The sequence below is a fragment of the Onychostoma macrolepis genome, chromosome 19, assembly GCF_012432095.1.
Source record: "Onychostoma macrolepis isolate SWU-2019 chromosome 19, ASM1243209v1, whole genome shotgun sequence".
In the NCBI taxonomy this organism is placed as follows: Eukaryota; Metazoa; Chordata; class Actinopteri; order Cypriniformes; family Cyprinidae; genus Onychostoma; species Onychostoma macrolepis.
The window spans coordinates 3,503,892-3,530,926 of NC_081173.1; the positions used below are offsets into that span (position 1 = coordinate 3,503,892).

The window sequence follows — 27,035 nt, forward strand, 5'->3', positions numbered from 1 at the left end:
CTCAAAGAACACAGTATTAATTATATTATATATAATATAATGGTCCCACTTTTAAGGTGGCCTTAACTACTATGTACTTAAAAATATAATTAATACTGTGTTCTTTGAGTTGCTATCCCTCCAAGGAAATGTTGTTGCCTCTACCAAGTCATGCGATTTAGGGCATAATCTTAATATTTTAAAGGCCAAGAAGTTTGATATGTTATGTGAAAGAGAATAATTTAATGTATATAGTTGAGAAATCCACTTATTACTTAAACTAAGCATTAGGAAGTTGGAATTGACCTATGGTATGTTTTTTTTTTTTTTTCATGCAAAAAAAAAAAAAAAAAGCTGCTGTTTTGCTCGTTTCTGGCATAAACATTTTCTTAACAAATGCATATAAAGCAAATGTAGACTGTTATCCATGGTGATTGTGTAACCAAGCATTTTTCTTAGGATCTTCTACTACACTTAAACATAAATAAATAAAATTCAATAAATCAAATATCAATGTGGAGGAAGTTGTCCATACCCATTCACTCTCTTTGTAGAGGATTTGTGCAGTGTTGAAAGCAACCAGAATACATAATACACACAATAAACTTTTATAAATAGATATATACATAATAAAAAAATTATCAAAGTTTATTTTGTGTATTATGTAGTCTGGTTGCTTTCAACTCTGCACAGATTCTCTACAATGCTTGGAAAGACAGACATCTTGTTTTATCTCAAACAAGAGAAACCAGTTGTTTTGCAAATCAGGAAAAATGACTTCCTTATGATTGTAAAAATGTCTATGCTCTGTGAACTGTGGGCAGCCTGGTTTTGATAAATGTTAGACATGAAATGCACTCTGGTGTAAATGTCATTGTGAAAGCATACACCGTTGGAAGTGTGAGAAGTGAGTGAAGTGCTGTATGTCTGTGTGACAGAATGAGGAGAAAAAACACTGGTAATTACTCTGGGCTGAAAAAAAAAAAGAAAAAGTACAAATTACCATATTAGCATACCCACTGCAGCTGCTTGTCTACAAATGCATTATCTGACTAATTAGCATCGAACACTGGTTCTCAAACTTTTCAGGCCAAGCACCATCTAAGTAAGTGCCCACTAGTCACTGGCACTGCTAGTGTTCACTCTCCATTTTCAACATTAGGAAAACAGAAATCTATTTGACTGCATGTGAAAAACACACACAATGCCACATTTTAATTATTTTAATTGGAACAGCAGTGATTTCTCTAATCATTCCACCCCAGCTCCACTCCAGACAGTATATGTGGACGCTCATTAGTCATTCATTTTCCCATAAGACTTTGTATATTTTGCATAATTATTTGCATTATTATTGACTTGACTGCAGAGACACTATTAAATGAGAATTGAACTGAGCTGGATGTACACCGTTCTCTCCAGAGCTGCTTTATAGATGAATTAAACTCAGACTGACAGACTTTACAGATATTAAACCGAATTGACTCAGCAATGAACTGATATAAAATTAATTTTCTTTGCATTATTGACACTATTTCCTTGTTTATCACGGTAAAGCTGCTTTGAAACAATCAGTATTGTATAAAGTGCTATGTAAGTAAAAGTGACATTGACATTACTTGTTGTGATGGGGCAATATGTAAGCAATTTAGGAGCAAGCATTTTGATGCTGCAGAAACGTTCCTTATTGAAATCACGCTCCTCTGGATGCCTGATGCGGTTAAGGTTGATGAAGAAACTGAAGAAGCAAAATAAGGAGTTTTTCCAGACAGTGATCTTGTGTACCCATCTCAGCTCACAGAAAAACATTACTGATTGCAGTTATCAGCCCCAGGCAATATTCCAATAAAACTGAACACATGAGTTGCTTATAGAACTAGATTTGCATTTCCTGAAGGAAATAACAGTGTTTGTAAGGCACAAAAAAAACAATAATGTTAAAGGTTAAGTGTGTAATTTTGCTATAAAGATGCAAATTTACCAAAAGAGATTTGTACGGCTTCAAATTTGTTACTGCAGTTATTGATTTTAATATGTATTCTAATATTATAATAATGATGTATCCGTTTTTTTAATTACATTTTATAGTTAATAAGGTAAAATAAGAGTTTGATTGCCACAAAATTATGAGAAAATGCTGTGAATAAATGACACAAATGTAAACAAGCAATGTGTTATGCTGCTCATTTCATATTTGTTAATATTGTAGTTAAGGTAATCGGAAATTGCAGTTTAGAAAATAATTTCTCATTTATATTCTTGTTTTAGCAGGGCAGCCAGAATAGCCAAGTTCCTAAATTGACACTCAACAGCGATGTTACACAGTTTTAGTGTTCAATCCAGCTCCTACATAAATAACGACAGCATTTTAGGATATGTAAAGGCATCTACGTTAGTGATAGATACATATTGTCTGTGTTCTTCTCACACAAGCAAAGAAATTCATTCAGATAGGGACATCTGTGTCTTCAGTTTATTATCAGACAGAACAAGCACATCACATTCTGACCTAAACACTTACATACAAAGAAACACTTGTGCTAGTGTTGGAAATGTTCTACCTTGAAGAAGAGGGGGAAAATAATTGCGGCTGAGCAAATAGAAATTTGTCCACTGCTCATTCTTTACAGCAAATTCAGGGTCGTTCCGACAGTACAAACACTAATACATAAATATCAGAAAAGTATCTGTTGAAAAATAAGGTCCCACTTTATATTAGGTGGCCTTAACTACTATGTACTTACATTTGAATTAATCATTTGGTACAATGCACTTATTGTGTACATGTTTTTACATTGTACTTGTATTGTTAATAATACATTTATGTAATTACATCTGTAATTAATTTATGTTATTACATTTGTAATTACACTGGTGACCCATCCCTTACACCTTAACCCACCCTTAAACCTACCCATACCACCAAACCTGTCTCTAACCTTACCCGCATCCCACCGCAATAGCTGCAGAAGTGTTTTGCAATAAAATATGAACACAATAACTGCATTGTACTTATTTTTGATGTAAGTACATAGTAGTTAAGGCCACCTAATATAAAGTGGGACCAAAAATAATTCCAAAAACAGAAATTAGTTTTGATGAAGAAAAAAAAAAGATGTTCATCCACCAAAAAATACGAGTAAACAGACAACATATTAAGGATAAATTCACGTGATTTAGCACACATGTGACCCTGGACCACAAAACCAGTCTTAAGTGTCATTTTTTTTCGAAATTGAGATTTATACATCATCTGAAAGCTGAATAAATAAGCTTTCCATTGATGCATGGTTTGTTAGGATCAGCAAAAAAATCTAAATATTGAGAAAATCGCCTTTAAAGTTGTCCAAATGAAGTTCTTAGCAAAGCATATTACTAATCAAAAATGAAGTTTTGATATATTTACGGTAAGAAATTTACAAAATATTTTCATGGAACATGATCTTCACTTAATATCTAATGATTTTTGGCATAAAATAAAAATTTATCATTTTGACCCATACAATGTATTTTTGGCTATTGCTACAAATATACCCCAGCGACTTAAGAATGTTTTGTGGTCCAGGGTCACAAATATGAGAACATGAACATATGTCTGCCTTGTACACCTCTAATGTCCAATGTATCCCCATTTTAAGTGATTGCTATTACTTAAAAACAAATGAGGGATGAGTCCAAATATTTTTTTGTGGTAATCACCATTATGTTAGAAAGACTGTTGATTGACCCCAACTTTTGTAGTGAATCTGGAACATTCTTTTAAAATAAAGGAGACTCTCTCTGTCTGTAATTCTTGTAAGGAAAGATTGGCAGTGTTGCTCCAAACCTGCATGCTGATGGATAGGAAATGAGTATGTTAATGAGCTATTGTTTTAAGATCCCTAGTGGCTCAAAGTTTTGTTTTCATTAAGGTCTGTATTGCTCTTCCATCAATTTGTCATGTCAAAGTCAAAAGGTTGAGTACCTTTCTCAACTCTTAATATCATTGCTGTGCACTGATCTGTCTGACATTTTGGACAGTATGATGTATGTGATGGAAAACGGGGGTTTTTTTGTTTGTTTTTTTGTTTTTTCTTGCCTTTCTCATTTAGGCAATGGGCATTAATCTAAGATGCAAATTTCGCCCTCAAGATTCACTTTTAGCTATAAAGTATATTGGCTCGCACTGCGCTACAAATCCAACGACATGATCAAAACTGACCCTTACATCAGTGTTTCTCAAATTTATTTTGACTATAAACTTCAGAACTTACATTAAGTTAACTACTCAATTGCACAGGGTCCCACTTTATATTAAGTGGCCTTAACAACTATGTATTTACATTTAAATTAATAATTTGATACAATGCACTTATTGTGTACATACATGTTTTTATGTTGTACTTATATTTTTTTTAAAAATACCTTCATGTAATTACATCTGTAATTAATTTCTGTAAATACATGTTTAATTACACTGTTGGCCCATCCCTTACACATTAACCCACCCTTAAACCTACCCATACCACCAAACCTGCCCCTAAACTACCCGTATCACACCTCATTAGCAGCAGAAGTGTTTGCAATACAATATGAACACAAAAAGTACATTGTACTTATTTATTGGTGTAAGTATATACAGTAGTAGTCAAGGCCACTTAATATAGCCTAAAGTGGGACCAAAAAAATCTAATCAAATTAAATGAAAATTGTAAATTCCTTTCCTACACTCTAAAAATGTTGGATTATTTTTTCTACCCAAATGTTGGGTTAATCTGGGTTTTCTTTCTCTTTTTTTTTCAGTATTGGCTAGTTAGGTTAGTGGCTGTCAATCTTTGTGTAATGCTGGCGGTCTCAGAGACAGGGGAGGAGAGTAGGATCCAAATGCAACTTTATTCAAAGAAAACAATAATCCAAAAACAAGGAGCAAAAACCAAGAATCACACACTGTTAAAAATTGTCCTGTTAAAAAACAGTAAATAACTGGCAGCTTGGTTGCCAGCAAGGAACTGTAAAATTAACAGTATCTTACTGTTGGGTAAAATTACAGTTGGTTACTGTTTATTAAAAAACAGTAAAGAACTGGCAGCTTGGTTGCCAGCAAGGAACTGTAAAATTAACTGTGTCTTACTGTTGGTGAAATTTACAGTTGACTACTGTTTTCGCAAATAATCGCTTTTTTTGCTCTTCTTCACAACTAAACAAACAATGTGTAAACTACAATACAAATATACTATGCCATTGTGTACGCTATTGAATAATGGCCTGCTAGTAAAAAGGACAACATTTTCTTCTTGGTTTTAATATATATTTGTACCCTTTGAAATAGTGACTTGAAATGTAACACAAGTAAAGCAGCTTTAAAGTGTTGATTCAAAACTTGTTTTGCTTTATTAAAAAAAAAAAAAAAACTTTCTTAGAAAAAACATTAAAGACAATAATTGAAATTTAAGGGGAAGAAGTGGTCATAACAGAAATAAACTCAACATATTCCCCAAATCAGATTCTGACTTACAGAACATTGGTACAAAATGAAAACAAATTGTAAAATAAAGCCCAAAGCTTATTACATTTATGACAATAAATGTACATTTCAGCTGTATAAATGATAAATAAATTGCTTTAACTCTTTAACAATTAATTCTAATAGGTAATGCAGGCTGTCCAAAAAAATAACTCTGGACACAAAGATTAAGTGAAAAACTTAGAGAACACCTGAGTAAATGTTTTTGAGTGAATAGAAATTAATGAATACTACATTTTTGTGACAAATGAGGACATAAATTTGTGTAATGACAGGTATTACAAGGAGCAGGTGACTTTTCAGGACATTACCCCATGTCCCCACTTTTCAAAAGGCTTATAAATCACACAAAATGGAGTGTATTGAAAATCTGAAATAGCACAAAGTTCGCCGTAAAGGGTAGGTTTAGGTGTAGGGCAATAGCACATACAGTTTTTACAGTATAAAAACCATTACGCTTATGGGATGTCCCCACTTTTCACAAAACAAACGTGTGTGTGTGATGTGAGTGTGTGTGTGGTCTGTGGTGTGTAATATTTGTATAAAGTCCAACTCAAAATCCATACATTTTTTTAAGTAGACTGCAGACACGAGGGTTCACGGTTTTCTTTTTCTGGGTGACCTTCCCCATCAGCTTTGATATGACTCCTCCAGCCCTGGTCCCTTTTCCGGATTTATCTCGATGAACCACCTGAAAAACAAATGTGTGTGTTTAGAATTAGTGTGGAGGGAAAAAAAAGATGGTAACACTTTATCTTAGGGTCTCTTAACTAGTTGCTTATTAGCTAGCATATTACTAGACTATTAGCCATTTATTAGCACTAATTAATCCTACCCAATACCTAAACTTAACAACTACCTTACTAACTATTAATAAGCAGCAAATTAGGAATTTATTGAGGGAAAAGTCGTAGTTAATGGTGAATAAGTGTTCCCTATTCTAAAGTGTTGCCAAAAAGGGTACTCACGGATAACATATAAATATTAAAAGTATATAAAATTATATTCTTGTATCAAGAACACTTCACTTTACTTTGTCAGGAAAGGAAAGCTTTCTTTAGAAGCTCCAACACTCAGATCTTTTGGACTGAATGATGTGTTTCAGTCTAGATTAAAGATATCTCTTTGTTCAAGCATTGACATAACACATCTTATACCCTACTATTTTAGCCATGTCTGACAGAACTGTAACATGCACATGATCATCATTTTAATGATGAAGGATGGGTCCTAGATGAATCTGCTTCCTTTCAAGGTTTCCACCGACACCTCACCACCGATAGACATTTTATTTCCTTGACATTCACCTACTGCTCACTGGGGCTCAAATATTTGACAGGAAATTTCTCTATTTGATGCTATTCCCTGTTTATTAGGGCCAAATGTTTCAATGAAACATACATTTTCTGTATAGCTGCTTTAAAAATATATGTATTGTAAAAAGTGATATAGAAATAAAATGTGAAGTGAATTGAATGTATGCATCCAAGTATCTAACCTTTGAATAATTTCCAACATGCATGCGTCTTCAGCTTGGTATTGAAGATTGAAATTGTTGTAAGTAGAAAAATCAGCTGCAAGCCCAGACAGAAAAGGCGGCTGGATGCCCTCACAAATGATGTGCTCCTCAAGGCTGATCATCCAGTGCTGGATTCTTCTTCCTGGTGTTTCACCTGAACCTTTAAAAAGAAAAACACATTTAATGTTTTAATTTAATTCACATTTAATTTCAGCATTGACATAACATTAATTTGACATTGGCAGATTACAATTGAATGCAAAGAAAACTAAAATCATTGTAAACAGTCACAGAGTTCAGCACTTCTAACATAAGAAAAGCATTTCAACATGGACTGGTCTGGACAGACCTTTAAGCCAAAATGTGTATACTGTAAATTGTGTATTGTAAAATTTATTTTCATTTATATTCAGACAACAAAGAAAGCCCATCCACTGAAAGTCCACACAAGTGCATGGTAAATAAAAACTCAATTTCAAACATGCTAGCTTTACACATGAAAACATTGGTTCTCATACTTAGCTTTCGTGTTTACATTTTTAAGTGCTCCAAGCATATGATTTCCGATTCAGAAATCCAGCTAATAAGTATTCTATCACTTTAAATACAAAACCAACATGGATTGATGCAAAAACATAACCAACATAAAAACAATATAAGCACAACAGTAAAAATCCCCCTTAGAATAAACATGTCATACTAGAACATGCTTACCCAAATTTGCAATCACAATGACACCGAAATTTTGAGTTTGTTTGTTTGTTTTTTTCAAACAGTGGAGGTTTAACGCGTTAGCAAATTCTGCAAACTGATAGCCTATTAGCCTATTAGCAAACAACACCGGCCATTTCAGCATGTTACAGAGACATCGATGTGATTTCAATGCAACAGTGTTTGAAAACTTAACTTTGCATAGGAATTATCTCATAACGAATGAAACTCACCCTGTAATTGGGAATAATATAATCCGAGTCACAGAGTCAGAAATCCAGTTGCACTCGATGATGTCGTATTTGGCGCGTTTATCACTGAAAAGAGCAAATAAAAGATAGTGTCACTTCCGATATCCACTATACAGATTAGTTGCAGTAGCAAATGTAATGTATTTTGTCTATGAAATCGCGCAAAGCAAAGGGGAATTTACCTGTTAACAAGACGGATGAAAGTCCCGGCGTGCTCACTGCAGTTTACAAAAATACTGGATAGTAATGTTTTATTTCCTTCGAGTTATAAATACAGTAGAATGCCGTTATATTGTGTCTATGTCATTTCACAAAAACGAAAAAAACAGTAATGTACTGCTTTTGAACATAACAGGATTATACTGTTGAAATTCTGCCGTAAATTAACAGCAATTTTTAACAGTGCAGGTGCAGATCTGAGGATGCTAACAATACACTCACAATCGTAATAACAATACACTCACATAGTAATGCCTTATTCTACATGACCTTATTCTACATTCCTTATCCTACCCAATACCTAAACTTAACAACTACCTTACTAACTATTAATAAGCAGCAAATTAGGAATTTATTGAAGGAAAAGTTGTAGTTAATAGTGAATAAGTGTTCCTTATTCTAAAGTGTTACCATTTCTACTAACACATTGGGTTGTAAACTTAAGTAAAAGATCCCCATGAGGTGAAGTAACACTTTCTACTTGAAAGTTAAACAAGAAGACTTTTTTGATGCGCTTGGAGGAATTTATTCGCAAAATGCATTTCCATCTCCTATTATTCGCATTAACCATTTTTCGCACAAGTCAAAAACCACCTCAAGGGAGCGTAAAAACTTTTTTGCGAATTAAGGGATTTTTATTCAAAATTTGGCGTTTCCATCACTCGTTTCTCATGCAATACTTCAAAATGCGCATTAAAACAGGGTAATGGAAACCCAGCTACTGTTAGAATGCAAAAACAGAGAGCAAATGCTTCTGACATTATGCCTCTGATAGACTCTGAAGAGGTTACTAAACAAAGAAGCCAACGGTGACCACAGAGGTGAAACAACACAGAATCAGTACTAGAATATAAACACATAAAGAACATGAAGTCCAGCAACACTGATCAAATATAGCGTCTCTCTCTCTCTGATGTGTATAATTTACTGGACACACAGATATGATAGAACTGCAAATAGGTTAAAGCTCAGTCTAACATAATTATGAATTATCATTATTTTGTCAGCCGGCCAGCACTAGTCAACAAGCAAAATAGTGGATCTAGACATTTAAATACAAAACTTAATAGATTTGCAAATAAGCAGACCAAAATATTGACCTTGATAATTAGAGTTTTTGGCTGGTCCTTTTCAGCGGTCTACGAGTGCTTGTTGATGTCTTTAGCTGTATCAAAAATTGCATACTTCCTTACAATGAAGTAGGTGAAAAACTGTATGTGAACAGAGGAGTATGTCAAATTCACAGCATTCATAAAACAGCAGACAAGATTCTAAAGTGCATATCAAGTAGACACTTTCCTATCTTGTGAGGCCAGAGGAGAGGATTTATGAATGGCAGTGAAGAAACATAATGGATCACATGACATTGACAACATGGCAAATGTAGTACAACCAGATTACTTATTTAAAAGAAGTACAGTACCTAGTTTCGGTAAACAGCCATAATGATTAAGATGGCCAGTCAAATCAGAGAAGGTGGCCTTAAATGTTCACAGAAGAACTAAGCTAAGCTTTAAAAGGTGTATGGTCTACACTACAGTCTCCAGGCTCACAGTATCCAATGTTTTCAAAACTCATAAAAGATGAATCACTGCCTGGCCAACTGAGATTCCAGTAAAGATTAAGATCTTGATTTCTCTGTAGTACCACAGCACATTGTGACTTGTGTTAACACTGTTAAAGTTAACATTAGCAAAAGTAAACTGTATATATTCCAACATTGGAATCCAGTGGCCTTTTATTTGCTCTTTTCTAAAATGCACTTAATTTATTGGAATTTAGCTTCATTTTGATTCTAGCTGTGTGCTTATTAATCTGATTCCAGTTTCAAATAATTATCATATGATTTGAATGGTGTTCTTATCTTTAGAAGCTGATCATAATGTTAGTTGTGTTTTATATATTTGAATATTCACTAACACTTTAGTATAGGGACCAATTCTCACTATTAACTAGTTGTTTATTAGCATGCCTACACTGTAAAAAAAAAAAAAAAAAAATCTGCTGAAGCTGTTTGCCTTAAAATTTTAAGTTGGCTCAACTTTTTTTTCTTTTTTTTTTTACAGTGTATTATTAACATATTGGCTGTTTATTAGTACTTATAAAGCACATATTCTGCATGACCATATTCTACATCCCTAATCCTACCCAATAGCTAAACTTAACAACTACCTTACTAACTATTAATAAGCAGAAAATTAGGAGTTTAATGAGGCAAAAGTCGTAGTTATTGGTTTGTTAATGGCAAGAATTGGACCTTAAAATGAAGTGTGACCAAATATTCTAGTATTCTCTTGTTAATTTATTAAGTTGATTGACATATCATTGCAAAGTTACTTACAGTTAGCTGAATGTCTAAAGCGGACTATCAAAATAAAGTGTAACTGTGACAACATTCCATGAAACCCTGAAACTGAGACATTCTTATCTCTCACTTGTGAAGATAAATATCCTTTGAAACCACATAACCTAAGGATTAAACAACAATAAAAAAAACACTGCAAAACTAACAAAAATATAATAAATGGATAAATAACAGCATGTTTGTCCTTCCATACTTCATCTTTAAGTTTCTCAAGAGTGATCGGATGCGATCACACATTTCACAAGATCCATTTCAGCTGTCACAAGCTGAGGACAAATATTAAGGCTTGTGTATATGCTTATAGAGGACTGATGCTGTTTTAGTCACAACTGAATACTGCATCACATGCCACACTCACGGCCATCGCTTCATGTGAAAAACACCCGTCAAATTCAGCCAGCAGTGACTCAGTCCACCACATTTTTATTAGCAGGTTTATTAAAGAAAAAAAAAAACAATATCCACTTTTCAGTTAACTTGCTAAAGCGGAAAAAAAGAATGTAGAGTTCTCTCGTATCGCAACAAGCTTTCATTTCCTTTCCTTCCCTTCCTTTTCCTTTCCTTTAAACAGGCTGTCTGAACCATTCATCAGCGCAGCCCTTAACCTTGAGTCATGGTGTCAGGTTGCTTGAAAAAATATACCCCATAGTTTATTCTGATTTCTCGTTTCTTGAGTTAACATGTCATGTAACTAAAGTCAAAAATTTTCTGTAAAATATTTGTATGATCTGGCAAGCCTAGTGCAAGTACTATACACACAAATACTGTTTCAATTCCTCAAAAACTGTTCTAGCCTCAGGGGTCCAGGCACTGAACTTGAGCTGCTTTAACAATTTATTTAAAGCTACATTTCATGCATCGTTTAACACTATATATGTGTGTGTGATTGAATTCCATTTTACATACAAATACCTACAAATAGGGTACAACGGGGCTAAAGGCCCATCTTAAGAAAAAATGTGCTATTCACTGCGCCTAAAATGTATAATTGCAGGAAAAATATATCCATTGTATTGAACATTAATGGAGCAGCAGATTTTGTGTGAAAATAAATAATTCAAGTTGTTTATTTTGTTCGTATCGTACCAAAATCGTATAAATGTATGAAGTGGCAAGAGCAGCCTTTTACCCCACACACGGTATTGATACTTCAGCTACAATAATGTTTTTTTAAAATAATGTCTAAGTTAATACTTGTTCAAAACAATCACTTTAGCAAAGTTTGTACTATTTTCTGCATATTTTGAAAAATAAAATAATTAATTTTTGTTCAATAAATATACTGTCATTAAAATATGTTAATATAAAAAATATATTTTAAAATACAGAAACAAAATCATTTTAATTAGTAAAGATTTTGAAAGCATTGAAGGAGATCCAATAATAATGGAATATATATTTACAGTAGCAACAACAAATTATATTTTTATTATATGATATGATTAATATCATGTTTTTAAATATGATGATTTCATTCTAAACATGCTGATAATTTCTAATATGGACACCCAACATAATATATGATTTACCATATGAATCTAACCATGTCATCCCACAGGACAAAATACTATAGTAATTTATAATGAATACTGTAGTGTTTTTGAACCATACTATAGTAAAGTTCTTGAATTAATTTGTTGTGGTAATTCTACAGATGCTGTGGTAATATAACAACTATTGTAATATAAACAAATAAAAAGATCAGACAAATATACACGTGCATCTTGAAAAGCGAATGTTTTGGAAAGTGTTAAGCCATGTTTTTGTGAAAATAATAATAATATCAAAGGCGCCTTTTACCCTGGGGCGCCTTTAGCCCCATTGTACCCTACTAATGAGATCACATTGGTCTGTGAGCAAAACAAGAAACAAAGATATCATAATCACCAAATAAAAAGACAGAAACACCAAAAATCTGCGGTACTGTGTACTTGTGAATTGCATATTGAAATTGTACGCAGAGCTCAAACCGTACAGCACTGAATCAAAAGTGCGGTGAGCTGTATGACTACAGGCCAGACTAAACGTCCCAGCGTGGCTGATAAACGTCGCCCTGCAGTCACACTTCTCTGACTTTAGCTGGGTGTTTTGTCTTTGCTGTGACAGTGAAGTTTTAGGCCCCTCAAGTGTTCACATTGTCTCAAGACAGCCTCTCATTTGCCATGACAGAACTGTATCAGTGGAACAGGGAGTACATTAGGAAAAGTGCATCTCTGCTGTCATTCACTGTCCTACAGGGCTTTTCCACCCCAAATCTATTCCATCACCACCTGTCCCTTTACCCTCAGCTCCAGCCATGTGTAAAAGTTAACTTATATCTGGATTACAGCATTCTTACAGAACTCAAAACCAAACTTTTAGAGATTGCCATTATGAACTGTATACTTGTCGTGTGTGTGTATTTATATGCAGTATAGTGTATATTTATATATGTGACCCTGGACCACAAAACCAGTCTTAAGTGTCAATTTTTTTCGAAATTGAGATGCATGCATCATCTGAAAGCTGAATAAATAAGCTTTCCATTGATGCATGGTTTGTTAGGATCGGATAATATTTGGCTGAGATACAACTGGAATCTGAGGGTGCACAAAAATCTAAATATTGAGAAAATCGCCTTTATAGTTGTCCAAATGAATTCTTAGCAATGCATATTACTAATCAAAAATTAAGTTTTGATACATTTACGGTAAGAAATTTACAAAATATCTTCATGGAACATGATCTTTATATCCTAATGATTTTTGGCATAAAAGAAATATTTTTATGACCCATACAATGTATTTTTGGCTATTGCTACAAATATCCCTGTGCTACTTAAGACTGGTTTTGTGGTCCAGGGTCACATATAGTTGTTTGTTTTTGTGATTTTGTCATATTTAGAACATGACTAAAAATCACAAATAGACATATAAAAAATTACTAAAATTCAAATGTAAATAATAAAAATGATTCAAGATATTAATAATATTAATAATATTAATAAAACTATAATATTGTCTTGCTGGAAATACTAGAACACTGCTCGACACTCAATTATGCATCCACTGTTGGTTAATTTTACATTAACTTAAACTTTCTTAAATGTCAATTCAGTTTTATAGTGCTTTTCAAAATACACATTGTTTCAAAGCAACTTTACAGAAAATCATGATGCTAATGTTTATAACAGTTTAATATCTTCATGCCTTATAGTCACATTTAGCAGATTAGATCTGGGCAATACAAATCATTTTACATTTTGTGTCAATTTAAGCAATAAAGCAGTTTAAATTTGCTATATAGTATATTTATCACTTTGTGTAAGTATAGGGTTTGTGGATAAAGTTGAATATACTGGCAGTAGTTGTAAGTTGGAGATGAAGATCATGAAGGTTTTGTTTAATTTATAACAATTTGGTGTAGTGGCAAGCCTAATTACTATTTTGGTGAAATGCTATTTAAAATTTACATTATTAAATTAAAACTTTGTCTTAATTAAATTAAGACATGGTTATAATTTTGATCATATCCCTAAACAGCCCACCCCTAAACAGTTTAAATGAGAAGTTAATGCCAAAATATTTATATATTGCACACTACATAATATATTTAGTCCCCTAGTGTGCAAACCAAGCTACTGGAGTATTCGAGCCACTCCAGTAAGATTTTGTATGAACAGGACAATTCAAGAATCAAACCTGCTACTAATGGTTGCAAGTCTCAAACACTGATTGTGTGAACAAACAGTATCTTGTAATATATTTAGAGTGAGGTCTGCTAGAGCCAGCTAGAGCGGCTGATGCAATTTGTCTTGTTTAATTTGTCTTATTTGAAGCATTTGGGTCACACACAGCCACAAAACTAATGGCAGCACTGAGCAACTTTCTAAAACTTCAGATACTCCACATAAAATAATAACAACAACAACAACAGGTTTACAGTACCAAACTAACTATCAAAAATTATGTTTGGGATATTCAACAGTTTCCAGCAAGAAATGGTCAAAGAATAAACCTGTCACAAATTTAGATTGGCTTATTTATTCACTCATTTTGCAGAAGAGGAAAAGTTTGGTGTGTAAGGAGGAAAAAAATAAATGTTTGCGTATTCAATAGTTCAGTTAACCTGCATTGAAACTGAAAAGCTACTGTGTCTAGATGCACATATTTACTGTGTTTGAGTGATGTTTGCCTGTGCAAAAGTCGGTCCCATGCCACTCGGTATTGCCAGACTATTGCTGTGCAGTTTCTTCTGAGTAGGAGGTACCTGCCATATTTAACTGCCAATAATAGACCTTTATGAGCAATCATTGGCATGCTTGAGCATGTAGTTCAAGAAAAGCACTAAACCTCTATTTCTAGCTGTTTTGGGTTGCCATATTTTTACTGAATCTCCTCTCCGAATTTGACCAAGTACACCCCTTTTTATTGACCACAGACAGTCTGGACCACAACTTCTCACCTGAAGAACAGCACCGTTTTTACAGTACAGCGTCACTGTAAAAGGAACAGGAAAATCCCCCCCGTATCTTTTTATTCAGGACCCGATCATGTTCAACCCTGCACAGTTTCAGTAGTTATACACTTGTGAAGGCCAGTCATTCTTCAACTATGCTCATTTGTCATCCTTTGTCCTCATACACTGGCTTCATTGTTGCAATAAATTTGTCAAATATTCAAACTGGATGAAATACTTATACTTGAGGTTACAAGTCCATGTTAATTTAACCAAACAAAAGGCAAGTTGAAGAACCCTTTAAATTTTTAGGTTACAATTAGGCCAGAAACATACTTGACGCAAGTACAAGTGAGTGCTTCACCGACGCAATGCAAGCATGTGGTCCTGTTATGAACTGGGAAAACTAGGAAAAGCAACAACGCATGAAATCCATTTTGCATAGCTAAGTGCTTTCATTGACGTGTAGAGTATTTATGACCTTAGTTGATTATAATTTTTCATTAATCAGCTTCCATTTCTGTTGAGGTATATAAGGACAACATAATGATAGTAAGCAATAACAATAAACAGCGATTAGTGTAATAAAAATTAGCTTGATGAAACTGACCACAACTTCTGTCCTCACCTACAGCTCTGTTAATGATAACACCCACTATTTTTGCAACAAGAACGTCTGGATCTGATGAATGTTTTACTAGTGTGTTATTATCATTAGCCTCTGTTTGCTTGTGTGTAATAACCCTCCATCCTTCATTTTACCCCCTACCATGACTAAATCTGAACACAACATCAGTAGCTCGTTTCCATGACTTGGTGAATAATCTCTGAGCGAAAATTAAGAGAAAACTGAACATGAACCTTTACATTATCTTGCACAATGAAACACTTAAGAGCAATTAAAATATTGTATGTTTAGTTTTATAAATATACTCTTAATTATGCATTTACTAATCCCTAATTGGTGCACAACACAAGATTAAAAATGTCCTTACAGGCTAAACATTCAGAGACATGGCATATATTGAATCCACAATGCATATAAAGTAATTCTACACTCTTTATGTTATTTATTTATTTATTTATTTATTTATTTATTTATTTATTTTTGCAAGGATGCCATAGAAGAAACATTTTGGGTTCCCAAAATAACATTTCAGTGATTAGTTCTTAAAAGAAACATTCTTTGCACATTGTGCAATTAAAAAAAAAAAAAAAAAAAAAACTTCCATGGATGTTAAAGGGTCTTTATGGAACCATATGCAAATAAACAACATTTAATTTACAGAGTGTAGTGGAAAAAATAAAACCTTGATGCTACACCATACAATGAAACTTTGGAGAATTCTGTCCCATTCAGACACGTAAGCATTATTTAGGCACTAACAGCAGGTGATGAGGCCTGGTCTTCTGTCCCAGTTCATCTCAGAGGTGTTAAATGGGTTTAGATCTGGACCAGTCAAGTTCTTACATATCAGACTCAACGAGTAAGTTCCATATGGACCTTGCTCAGGTGCTCAGGGGTTCTGGAAAAGGGCCCTCCTCAAACTTTCGCAATAAAGTTATAAATACAGAAATAAAGAAAAATACAATTCTCTAGAATGTTATTAATTTGCCATATACTGCATATTTTCCATCCATTCTTTCAAACTTCATCCTGAGACACTTTTTCTAAAAGCCAAAGTGTGTGTTTTTATGTCACATTTATTTATTTTTTGGTTGGTTGTTTTTGTTTTTTTTTACCCTGAATATTGGCTGCATTTCCCAAAAGCATTGCATCATATGGAAAAGTGGTGAACCAATGAACCAACCCAGCCTCATTAGAAAAACATGTCTGCAATATCATTACTGCACAATGATATTATTTTGCTTCTTGACCATTTTGTGACACTTTCAAAGTGATAAGACCAGTAAGCGGTACTAAAAGCATATTCAGTTTTATTTAAAATAGATGAACATGGCTGTATAGTTTATGGCTGAACGGTTCATTCTCTATTGCGTTTAAAAATAACATACCACCTACACTAACGTCTACCCTGAACCTAACATATAGTGTTAAAAGCATGCCAATTTAGTTTGCTTCTACAGTACAAGTGTTTAAGCACTTTTATCTTAAGTCATGTTCCACGGAACTCGCACCTGAGCATTGCAAATGCTTGTACCAGGTGCACTACTGAGCAAGTTCGCTGTGGAAGAAAAGTCACATATATGAAGTTGATTGTTTGTTAAAATGACAAATCTTTGGACTTGGTAAAAGTGTTTTGAGATCATTATAACATAGTGTTGTGCAAGTAACTGCATGGAAACTGGTAATAAATCAATAACCTGCCCCTGTAATCATAATTCACATAAAAAGGAATAAAAGTTGTTGTTTTACTGCCTCTAGTGTTCATTTCAGCCGGAAACTGTGATCTGTGAAAACTGAATTGTATGTATTTTACTGGCAAAATGGTATACTGTAGCTATAGGCATCATTTTTCAATGAACCTACTGTATGTTGGATGAAAGTCCTGTAATCCTGAGTGAATACATTACAGCTCAAAATGTGTGGTAGAGGTTTAGATGAATCTAACAGAACTTAGTTTCTTTTTAACACATTTTGGCTGTCATCTGAGGGGCATCACCAATAACTCTCCACTGTTTACATGCTTTCATGCCAAGACACTGCAGGATTTACAATCACTGCAATGATAATTCAGAAGAGGAAATGAACGCGATACCTGCACTCAAAGCCGCTGCCAAAAAAGGCAGAAGTGTTGAAGGCCAAGGAAGAATCTGAGGGGGAAGATCTTGTTTTTTTTTTCTGGGCCAAGCTGCCACAATATAAAATATTTGTGCTGACCTTCTATGAGCACAGTTCCCTCTGTGGTTGCTACAAGCTTTTATGTAAAAATTGGTAAGAGACAAATACACAGTGTTCTGCCATTTATACGAAAAAAGAACAACAGATTAGTAGTAAAAAAAAATATAAAAAATTTAAAAAAGCTAAAGAAACAACCAGAAAAGGCACAATTCAGTCAGAACTAATTGCCACTATTGTGCCACTGTGTATAGGGTATTATTTATCATTTGAACAACTATAATCATTTTTGTTGCAACATTATTATTAATTAAAGGGGAAGGGGAAGAAGAGAGATGGAAGTCTCCCTTCTAGTTATAGTTTATCTCTGTATAGCTCCGGTTCACACTCCAGTACAGTAGGTGGCGGTAATGCACCATTGAAGTTGGATGCCAACCGCTGTTAAACATCAAGAAAGAAGAAGAACGCTTCCGCGCATGCGTCTACTATGTCAGAGCACGTTGACGCGCCACGCGCCGGATGTTGTGAACGCGCTCAGGACAGTTGGACATTGCGGTGGATCAGAGGTAAAAAAATTATATGAATACAGTTCAGTTTCTTGCACAGACCGATTGTTTCGCATCTTAAGACCTCAATGTATCGTCACGAGCTGCAGGGTTTAATTTTGTTTTGTCTGTGTATGTTTTTTTTTTTGTCTCTCAAAGCCGTGAGTCCCATTGACTGCCATTATACAACCTGATCTCACAGAATTCCTGAGACCAGAATTCCACAGAAGAGCTGCTAAAATGTAAAAACTGTAACTTGAATGCAATGTAAGTCGCTTTGGATAAAAGCGTCTGCTAAATGCATAAATAAATAAATAAAATAAATACAATTCCGTGTAATGTTAACGGACTTAATTAACCTCCGAATCTGTGGTGGCATCACGGAATCGCCGAAAATTCCGTGCTGGGCTCACAGAAGGCATCAGCCGTGGTCCATGCACGCATTCACTGGTTCAACACCAGCGCTGCATCGAACCACGTAAAAAGAGTGACTCCGATGCAGTTATACTTTCACTGGAGTACCTGACCCCACCCCTACCCTAAACCTACCCGGTTCTGAACAATAATGATGACGATAAATGTCCCAGTATCGCGTCGGCATATTGATGCTAAGGGTTTCCGTGCGTGGAGCACGGCTGATGCCTGTCACTGACTTACATTGGTATCACTTCTGTGAGCCCATCACGGAATTTTTTCTGTGAGCCCATCACGGAATTTTTTCGGCGATTCCGTGATGCCACCACAGATTCGGAGGAACATTACACGGAATTCTGTGAGATCATGTTGCATTATATGACTGACAGACTGCAACGGTTTGAGTTAAAAATCTTTGTTTGTGCTCTACTGAAGAAACAAAGTCACCTACATCTTGGATGCCCTGGGGGTAAGCAGACAAACATCAAATTTTCATTTTTGGGTGAACTATCCCTTTAAAAATAAAACAACCCCTTTTGAATCTAGATTTGTTTTGTTAGCGAGAATCGTGCTTATCAATGTGTAACATTCCTGACAATGCTCTCATATTCATGTGGTGTCACTGTGCCGAAGGATGGCAAACACAATTACATTTCTGAAAGGTCTGGAGTGAAAACCTCATCCTGTCTGATGTCTGTGAACTGATGATGTGGTCCTGAGTCTGCTGTGAAATGGCCCCATGTCAGATGTGCGTGATGAATTTCAAAGTCCAGGGTCAAAGTGTGCAAAGAGGAGATGTATCATGGTGTGAATGACTGAGGCAGAAACATATCCACCCACTGAGGCTGAGCAGAAAGCACCGTGCAACTGAATATCCAAACACTCATGCTCTCATGCTGTTGCTGTAAGAGACTGTTGAACTCAGCTCCTGGAACACAGAAACTGAATCCAGTCATGATGAACATTAGAGCAGAGGTTAGTTCTCCAGCTGCAGCTAACAAACATTAGCTTTTACCATCTGGTTAAACGATTCTGCCTTCATAACCTTTTAATGCACATGGATAAAATACATTTTGTTGTATGGGAACTCCTGCTTTCTGAGACGAAGAAGAGATAAATAAATGTTTTGTTTGTTTGTTTTTTTTTTTTTTTAACCTTCTTCCTTAAGCATACGTGTGTGCGTGCGTGTGTGTGTGTGCGTGCATGCGATGTGTAAAGAAAATTAAATACCACTTGTGCATAGAATTTTTATTTATTTGTTTGTTTGTTTGTGGATTTTCTACTTAAGCTGTATTAAGGAACCTGTCTTAAAGGGGTGATATGACGTTGCTAAAAAGAACATTATTTTGTGTATTTGGTGTTTATGCGGTTTAAGGTTAAAAAAACACATTATTTTCAACATACTGTACATTATTGTTGCTCCTCTATGCCCTGCCTTTCTGAAACGCACCGATTTTTACAAAGCTGATCGTTCTGAGAAGCAAGGCGTGCTCTGATTGGCCAGCTATCCAGTGTGTTGTGACTGGCTAAATACCTCAAGCGTGAGACGGAAATGTTATGCCCCTTACTGTATTGTAATCGGAGAAATGACAAACAACAAGCACTACTCTACACTTCTCAAAACTAGTCAGTGGCAAATTCTTTAAATTTGAAAACATACTTACAGGCTGTGAGTCATAAGCGCCAGACTGTCCTTGCAAAGTTGGAATTGCCCCACTTTATAGAAACAGCCTTTGAGCAGCTGGCAGGCTACTCCCAGGTTCAGGAAATAGTCCTCTGTAAAATGTGCAGCACACACTCTAATATTTGGGTTGAACTGTTCTGGAACAGTGTTGTAAACACAACTTAAGCACTGATTTCTAGTTGTGTCCACTTTTGGAAGCCCAAACAAAGTAGTTTCGCTTTCACAATGAAACACAGCGTCTCCAGGACATGGCACCGGAGGCAGCAACAATACTACAGCGAGAATAAAAGTTACACCTTCTTTCATTGCGTAAACATTTGGGCGGTGTTTTGCAAATCTTCCCACACAGTGACGTAGACATGCGGGGGCGTGTTTGAATGTCGATTCTTAACTTTTATAAAGAATATCTCTTTGGGTTTGAGACTTTAGTCTTTGCAACTTCAGGGATCTTATCTATGCACAAACAGCTTGTAACAATCCAAAGAGAAAGGAAAACTTGAAATTGCATCATATGACCCCTTTAATACTTAATACAGTATAGGAGTACTGTATTAAGTACTCCTTTTCAATTTTACTTCAGTAAAGGTAAAAAAAAGGATTTGATTTTTAATGAACTAAAGTATTAAAAGTAAAAACAAGTACAGATCTATGAGTAATTATTTGGTAATTTTAACATATATTTTTAATAGTTTTATATTATATATTTTGTATAATCGTTCTACTCAAAATACCCAGTGTCTGTTGGGGGGGAGGGGGGGGGTGTCTTGTCATAGACTATCAAAACGTTAAATATATTAAAATATCAATTTAGCTTATATTTCATTTTCACTTAATGTGTGCAAACAAGTGGGGGGAAAAAATAAATAAATAAAATGTTTTTAAAAATATAGTCAAAACAATATGTGCATTGGCAACCAATATAGTGCAAAAACAGACGTCACATATGGCAAAATGTATAGCATTTTAAGAACTCTCAAAAGTACAATAAAATGCTTTGGAATATAGTGAAATAAACATTTAAAAAAGGTCAGAAATGTTCAGAATCATTTAGAAAACAAATTACAAAAAATATTCTGTGATGTATGTCCACAGTTACTAGACAAATAAACTAGCCATAGTGTGGGAAAAAGTATTTTAAGTGAATCAATAAGACCAAAAAGTGCCCATGGTTGAAGAAACGCCCACATACAGAATTTTTTTTTTCCTGAATGTATTAGAAACTGTCTCTTCACACTCATCTCTGCCATCATCCATCCAGAGAACATGTTGTGAAGCCTCCGCACATCTCTCCTACAGTACTTCATCCCTCGCTTCATTAAGATTCCACCCAGTTTGATGGGGGAGTTGTCAGCCCTTATGGACATATATTACTAATGTTATGAGCGTACTTCACAGAATACTGTGTCCCACAATGTGTTTAACTTGACCTTTACATTTAATTTGAAATAATATGCAACCATGTCTGCAAACATCACTACTGTCAAAAACAACTTTTTTGTATACTTGTATTCTGAATAGTAATGCAATAAATACACTAGTATTCCAAACACAGTCTACTTGTTTTTATACTACTTCCAGAGCTGTGGAGTCTGCAGCTGGGCAGAAGACAGACCTGAATCATATGAGAGTAACAGTAAATCACTACTAGAATAGGTGCAATTCTGAGATTGCTAGTAAACATGCCATCGCTTTTGCTTGCTTGCTTGCTTTCATCAGGGCCAGCACACACAAAGGGCTGAGAGAAGGCAACATTACAAAGAATTCTGGGAAAATCAATTTCAAGTTTGACATGCAAAGGACGTGTCCCACAAAGTGCTGTCCACTCTCCCCAGAATAATGTCGGGCCTGTTGAAATATGGGCTGAAGCTTTTAGCAATAATGAATTCTGATCTGGTTTGTTCATGGAATGTGTGTTGATTGTAAGAAAGTAAAATACTTTTTAAAAAGTCCTTTTTCAAAGTATTTTACTTTTGAGTCTAGGCACCTCGGTTGGATTTTTTTGAAGGTGCTGTGATGGCTTTTTCTAGATTGTAAGACAAATAAGCTGAAGAACCAAACAGGTACTGGATATGTTTTCCAGGACATTATCAGTTATATTCATGGACATTTCTTTTAGCCCTCAAACACAACACAGTGCAATGCATAATTCAGAATATGGGTAAAATATTCATGTGGAAAATCAACACAAAAAATCCCTTATTGTATACAGTACATTGGGTCCTATTTTTAGAAATGTTTCTTAGTGTATGGAGGATGTGTAGCGTAATTTCAATAATTAAAAAAATAAATAAAATAAAATGAACCAGAATTATGTACGTTTGTGCTGTTGTTTTTCTTTCAAAAATTATGTCACTAAAAGCATATTGCAAAACCAACCTGGTCTCATGGCATAAACGCACCTGGGGGCACTTTTTAGCAAGAACGTTTTTACGTACCTTACTGCACGTTGGCCCAGCATATTAATATTGTTTTGGAATCATAACATGATATTCTTCAAGCAATTGTGCGAAAATTATGCTTTATTAATCAAAACTCTGTAAATTTGTGTGATAAGGAATAAAATGCGTCTGAGTTTTACTGTCTCTAGTGTTCATTTATTTTGGAAACTGCAGTCAAGTCAAGTCACCTTTATTTATATAGCGCTTTTAACAATACAGATTGTGTCAAAACAACTTTCCAATATCAAAATAGGAAAATAGTGTGTCAATAATGTAAAATGACAAAATTAAGGATTTTGAGAAATGTAGCATCGCATCATTTGCTCACCAATGGATCCTCAGCAGTGAATGGGTGCCGTCAGAATGAGAGTCCAAAAAGCTGATAAAAACATCACAGTAATCCACACCACTCCAGTCCATCAGTTAATATCTTGAGAAGTGAAAAGCTGTGTGTTTGTAAGAAACAAATCCATCATTACTGTGTTTTTTTTACTTTAAGGGTGAGTAAATTTTGAGCAAATTTTATTTTTTAGGGTGAACTATTCCTAGATATATAATGATGGGGACATGAAAATGTGTTACACAGTAAACCTGACCCTGAACCTGACCAAAAGGTGTTTGTCTGAAATAATTATACCTGTGAGGAGAGATACGCTGATTAACCTTCCACTGGCTCAACTGAAATCACTTAAACTGTTCATCTGCCCACACTGCAGTTACACTAAATTCAGTCGCCCCCTCAACAGTCTTCAACATAGCACCAACAAGACCCCATTACACCTTTTGTCAACCAGCACTAAACCAATCGCATTCAGCTGCCCGTATGCAATCCATCAAGACACAATTAATGCTAAAGGAAGTGGGCACCACCTTGCAAGACACAGACAAATGGGCAGAATCTGAGGGGAACAACTATAAATAGCCAGAAGAAGAATTCATTACTGCTAATCAAGTATCCTGTGTTTCATTCAGGACAGGTTTTTTTTTTTTTCATTAGACTAAAACAATAGGGAAATTCTAGCAGAAAAAGGAACACAAGAAAAATGTCAATTTCCTAGTGTTTTGGTAGCATATGTCTAACTAAGTGCAAATAGCCCCCCTTGTTGGCAGAGGCTATTTACACTAACTCCGCCCACCAACGTGTGATTGGGCTGGACAACACTACAAAAGGTGACTGTTCATCCGTTTTAGTGGTGTAGATGGTAAAATGTGTAGGCTATCATAGTCTTTTTGACGCGATCGACCAGAGTTTGAATCCGCCTTTTGCCGAACTTTTTTCCCTCCCTTTTCAAATCTCGTAACACATTGAAAAGGCATTTATTTTCAATAAAAATGAAGGAAATAATGAAAAAGTTGAAAATGAAGTATCGGGTAGGGTTAGGGTAGGTGTACGGAGGGCTTTCTTGTCCCAATAAGGTGGCATCCATTTAATAATTTGAATTTAATTATAATTTACACTTAATACGTTATTATTGCGTACTGTTTTATAATGTACTACAATACTCAGGTGCAGATAATTGCCACTGTTTGCAATAAGTAGTATAAATAGCAAAAAAACTATTTTGCTATTTTGTAAATATAGAATCCATTGCTGCACTTAGTGTAAACAGCACTCCATATGAAATGAACAAAACATGATGATCAGCATGATTTGAGAATATTCTAGAAAGCATTTTGCATATTAAAGAAAGGAAGGACATTCTTACAAAGACATTTACATGCTCATTGGCAGAAATTTTCTTTCATTTTTTAGTGACCTTTAAACCCTAGAATACACGTATTTTATTTAATTTGAAATCATAACCGTCCTTTGTTATCCATTTTTCAGAATCCAAGATTTTACCTAACATCTATGAAGCCTAACCCAATGCGGTCTCAGACATTATGGCTTTTCTTAAAGCTGATCTTCAGTTTTCGGCTGACACAACCTCATCTAGTGAATAACAAACCATAACCGTGATGTGCACTTACTTTTATGGTATGTATTTATGTAGATTTTTCAATTTCATTCCAATTATATGAAGGCAAAATTCTGTTTACGTGTGCATCAGTAAGCAACGTATGGCTGTAGATGATTTTTATGCAGGCTTTTATGGTTGTGACAGCTACTTTCTGAAAGCGCTAGCAAACATTAGCAGCGTGACTATGGATGCAAAGTATTTCTACAAAATGCAAACAACATAATTGAGGTGCTGCAGTTTGAAGCACCTGGCAGAGCTCAGACAGGCAGTAAAATTCTGGCCGAGTCCCACACTGAGGCAGTGTTTGGACTGGTGTGGGCTGAGAGCGGAGGAGCTCAACATAATAGTTCACAAGGGCTTACAAGGTCAAAGATGCTATACACTTTCTATTCCCAGTCACAGACTTTCACATACGGTAGCTGCCGCCTACTTATGAGAGCACATTTTAAGGGCAGCGTGACCAGATTTTAACATTCTCGACAGAAAATGTGAGTGGTTTTTGTCCGAGCAAAATGGCACAATTCTATAGGGAGCTGCAGGCAGTTGTGATTGTATGTGGCTGTTCACTGGCCCAAATCAAACGCCTCTCCAAGTCTTTTCACACTGCACTTAACCCTGGGTTATCATCTTTTTTTTAAATGCTGCTTGTAACCCTGGCTAAAGCATGGGTGTAATTTGGAAGAGAATTAGCAGCGCTTTTAACCCTGGGTTTTGAAATCCTGCTCTGAAGCATTAACCCCTGCAAGAGAGAAATAATCCGCTGTTCAAACAGGTCTCATATGATTAATAGCACTGACACTGCAAATATGCAAATAAGAGTGTTACTCATGTACAGCGTAAAACCTGAATAACCAAGATTAATTGAACAGAGACTGAACGGTGTAAACATGGGAAAAGATAATCCACGATACTCTTACTCAAAACTAACGCTTATGATATGTATGACTGATATGGCTAAAGTGCATTATTTATTTATTTATTTATAAAAAAAAAAAAAAACATTAAAATGTATTAAAACTCATTTTGATATTTTTTTTTGGCATAATGTTAACAATGAGTGATACAGTTGTCCTGGTATGAGTATGATAATGAAGAAATAAGTCTAATTAAAATAATAATTATTATTAAAAAAGAAAGAAAACTGAAGAAAGAAAAGAAAAAGAAACTAAAGAAAGAAAAAATAATGTTTATAAAATTGATTCTCTGCTTATTTAAAGAGTCAAATCAGGTGCAACCAATGTGAAAAAACAAACAAACAAACAAACAAAAAACAGGAAATTATATCAGGGTTGGTTATTTGACAATGTTATTAGAAGGCAAGGTTAATTCAAGTTGTAAAATATCATGTGGTATGATTCTCTGATATATATATATATATATATATATATATATATATATATATATATATATATATATATATATATATGTATGTATGTATGTAAATAAATAAAGTTAGTTTCCTTTTATATTCAGAAACTAAGATGAAGATGTGTACATTGACATATTCAATGTGTAAAAAAAATATGTTATTACTTTTTAGTTAATGGATACACCATGACATTTTTAAGTTTATATATTAATTGAAACTTCTCTTGAAAACACAATTAAAGTTCACCATGTGAAATCAACATGAATACATATAGTACATTTCTAAGAAGCTGTTTTAAATGAGCTTTTTAAAAGATTTTTCCTTTTCTTTATCATGAAAGCTCATACTGTACTGTACTGTACTGTACTGTGTATGTTGTTGACCCAGCCCTTACTAATTATAGTTGCTGTCAACAGATGTATATTTCTTCCTTTATCTGCATTCGGTCATGTGGGGGCAACTTGACTTCTTTTTGAGATTTTGTTGACCTTTATGAAATGAAATCTGAGGGGGATGTCAGCTTTTGAGAGGACATCTGAAAGGTTTTCTGTCAGAGTGAGTGGCGGAAAGGTAAATAGACTGGAAAAAAAAAAAAAAAAGCTCAGAGAAAAAGCTGAAGTGACATAGCCTGCAGCGATTATAACCTTCAGTTCATTCTCTGCTGGGACTGCTCCAGACATTACCATGACACACCGAGAGCCGTGTTGCTGCATTGATGTTACACTGACCCCAGCAATTGTCTGCATGACCTCTGACTTCCGTGTTGACTCCACTCATGAAAATGTATTGAATATACTTTACAAAGACACCTACACAGCGGTGAAGGACAAGGAATGTGAT

General features: G+C 34.8%; 1 long non-coding RNA gene across 2 annotated transcripts; it reads right to left on the reverse strand.

The window, feature by feature from the left end:
- Positions 1-6,029: 6,029 nt before the first annotated feature.
- LOC131526385 (uncharacterized) lies at positions 6,030-8,261 on the reverse strand. 2 transcript variants are annotated; one of them, XR_009267441.1, is made up of 4 exons: positions 8,146-8,261; positions 7,946-8,029; positions 6,981-7,161; positions 6,030-6,173 (listed from the first exon to the last, which is right to left on the reverse strand). It is a non-coding gene; the product is annotated as an uncharacterized LOC131526385 (long non-coding RNA). The 2 variants fall into 2 exon arrangements; XR_009267440.1 differs by having other exon boundaries at positions 7,946-8,182.
- Positions 8,262-27,035: the final 18,774 nt, after the last annotated feature.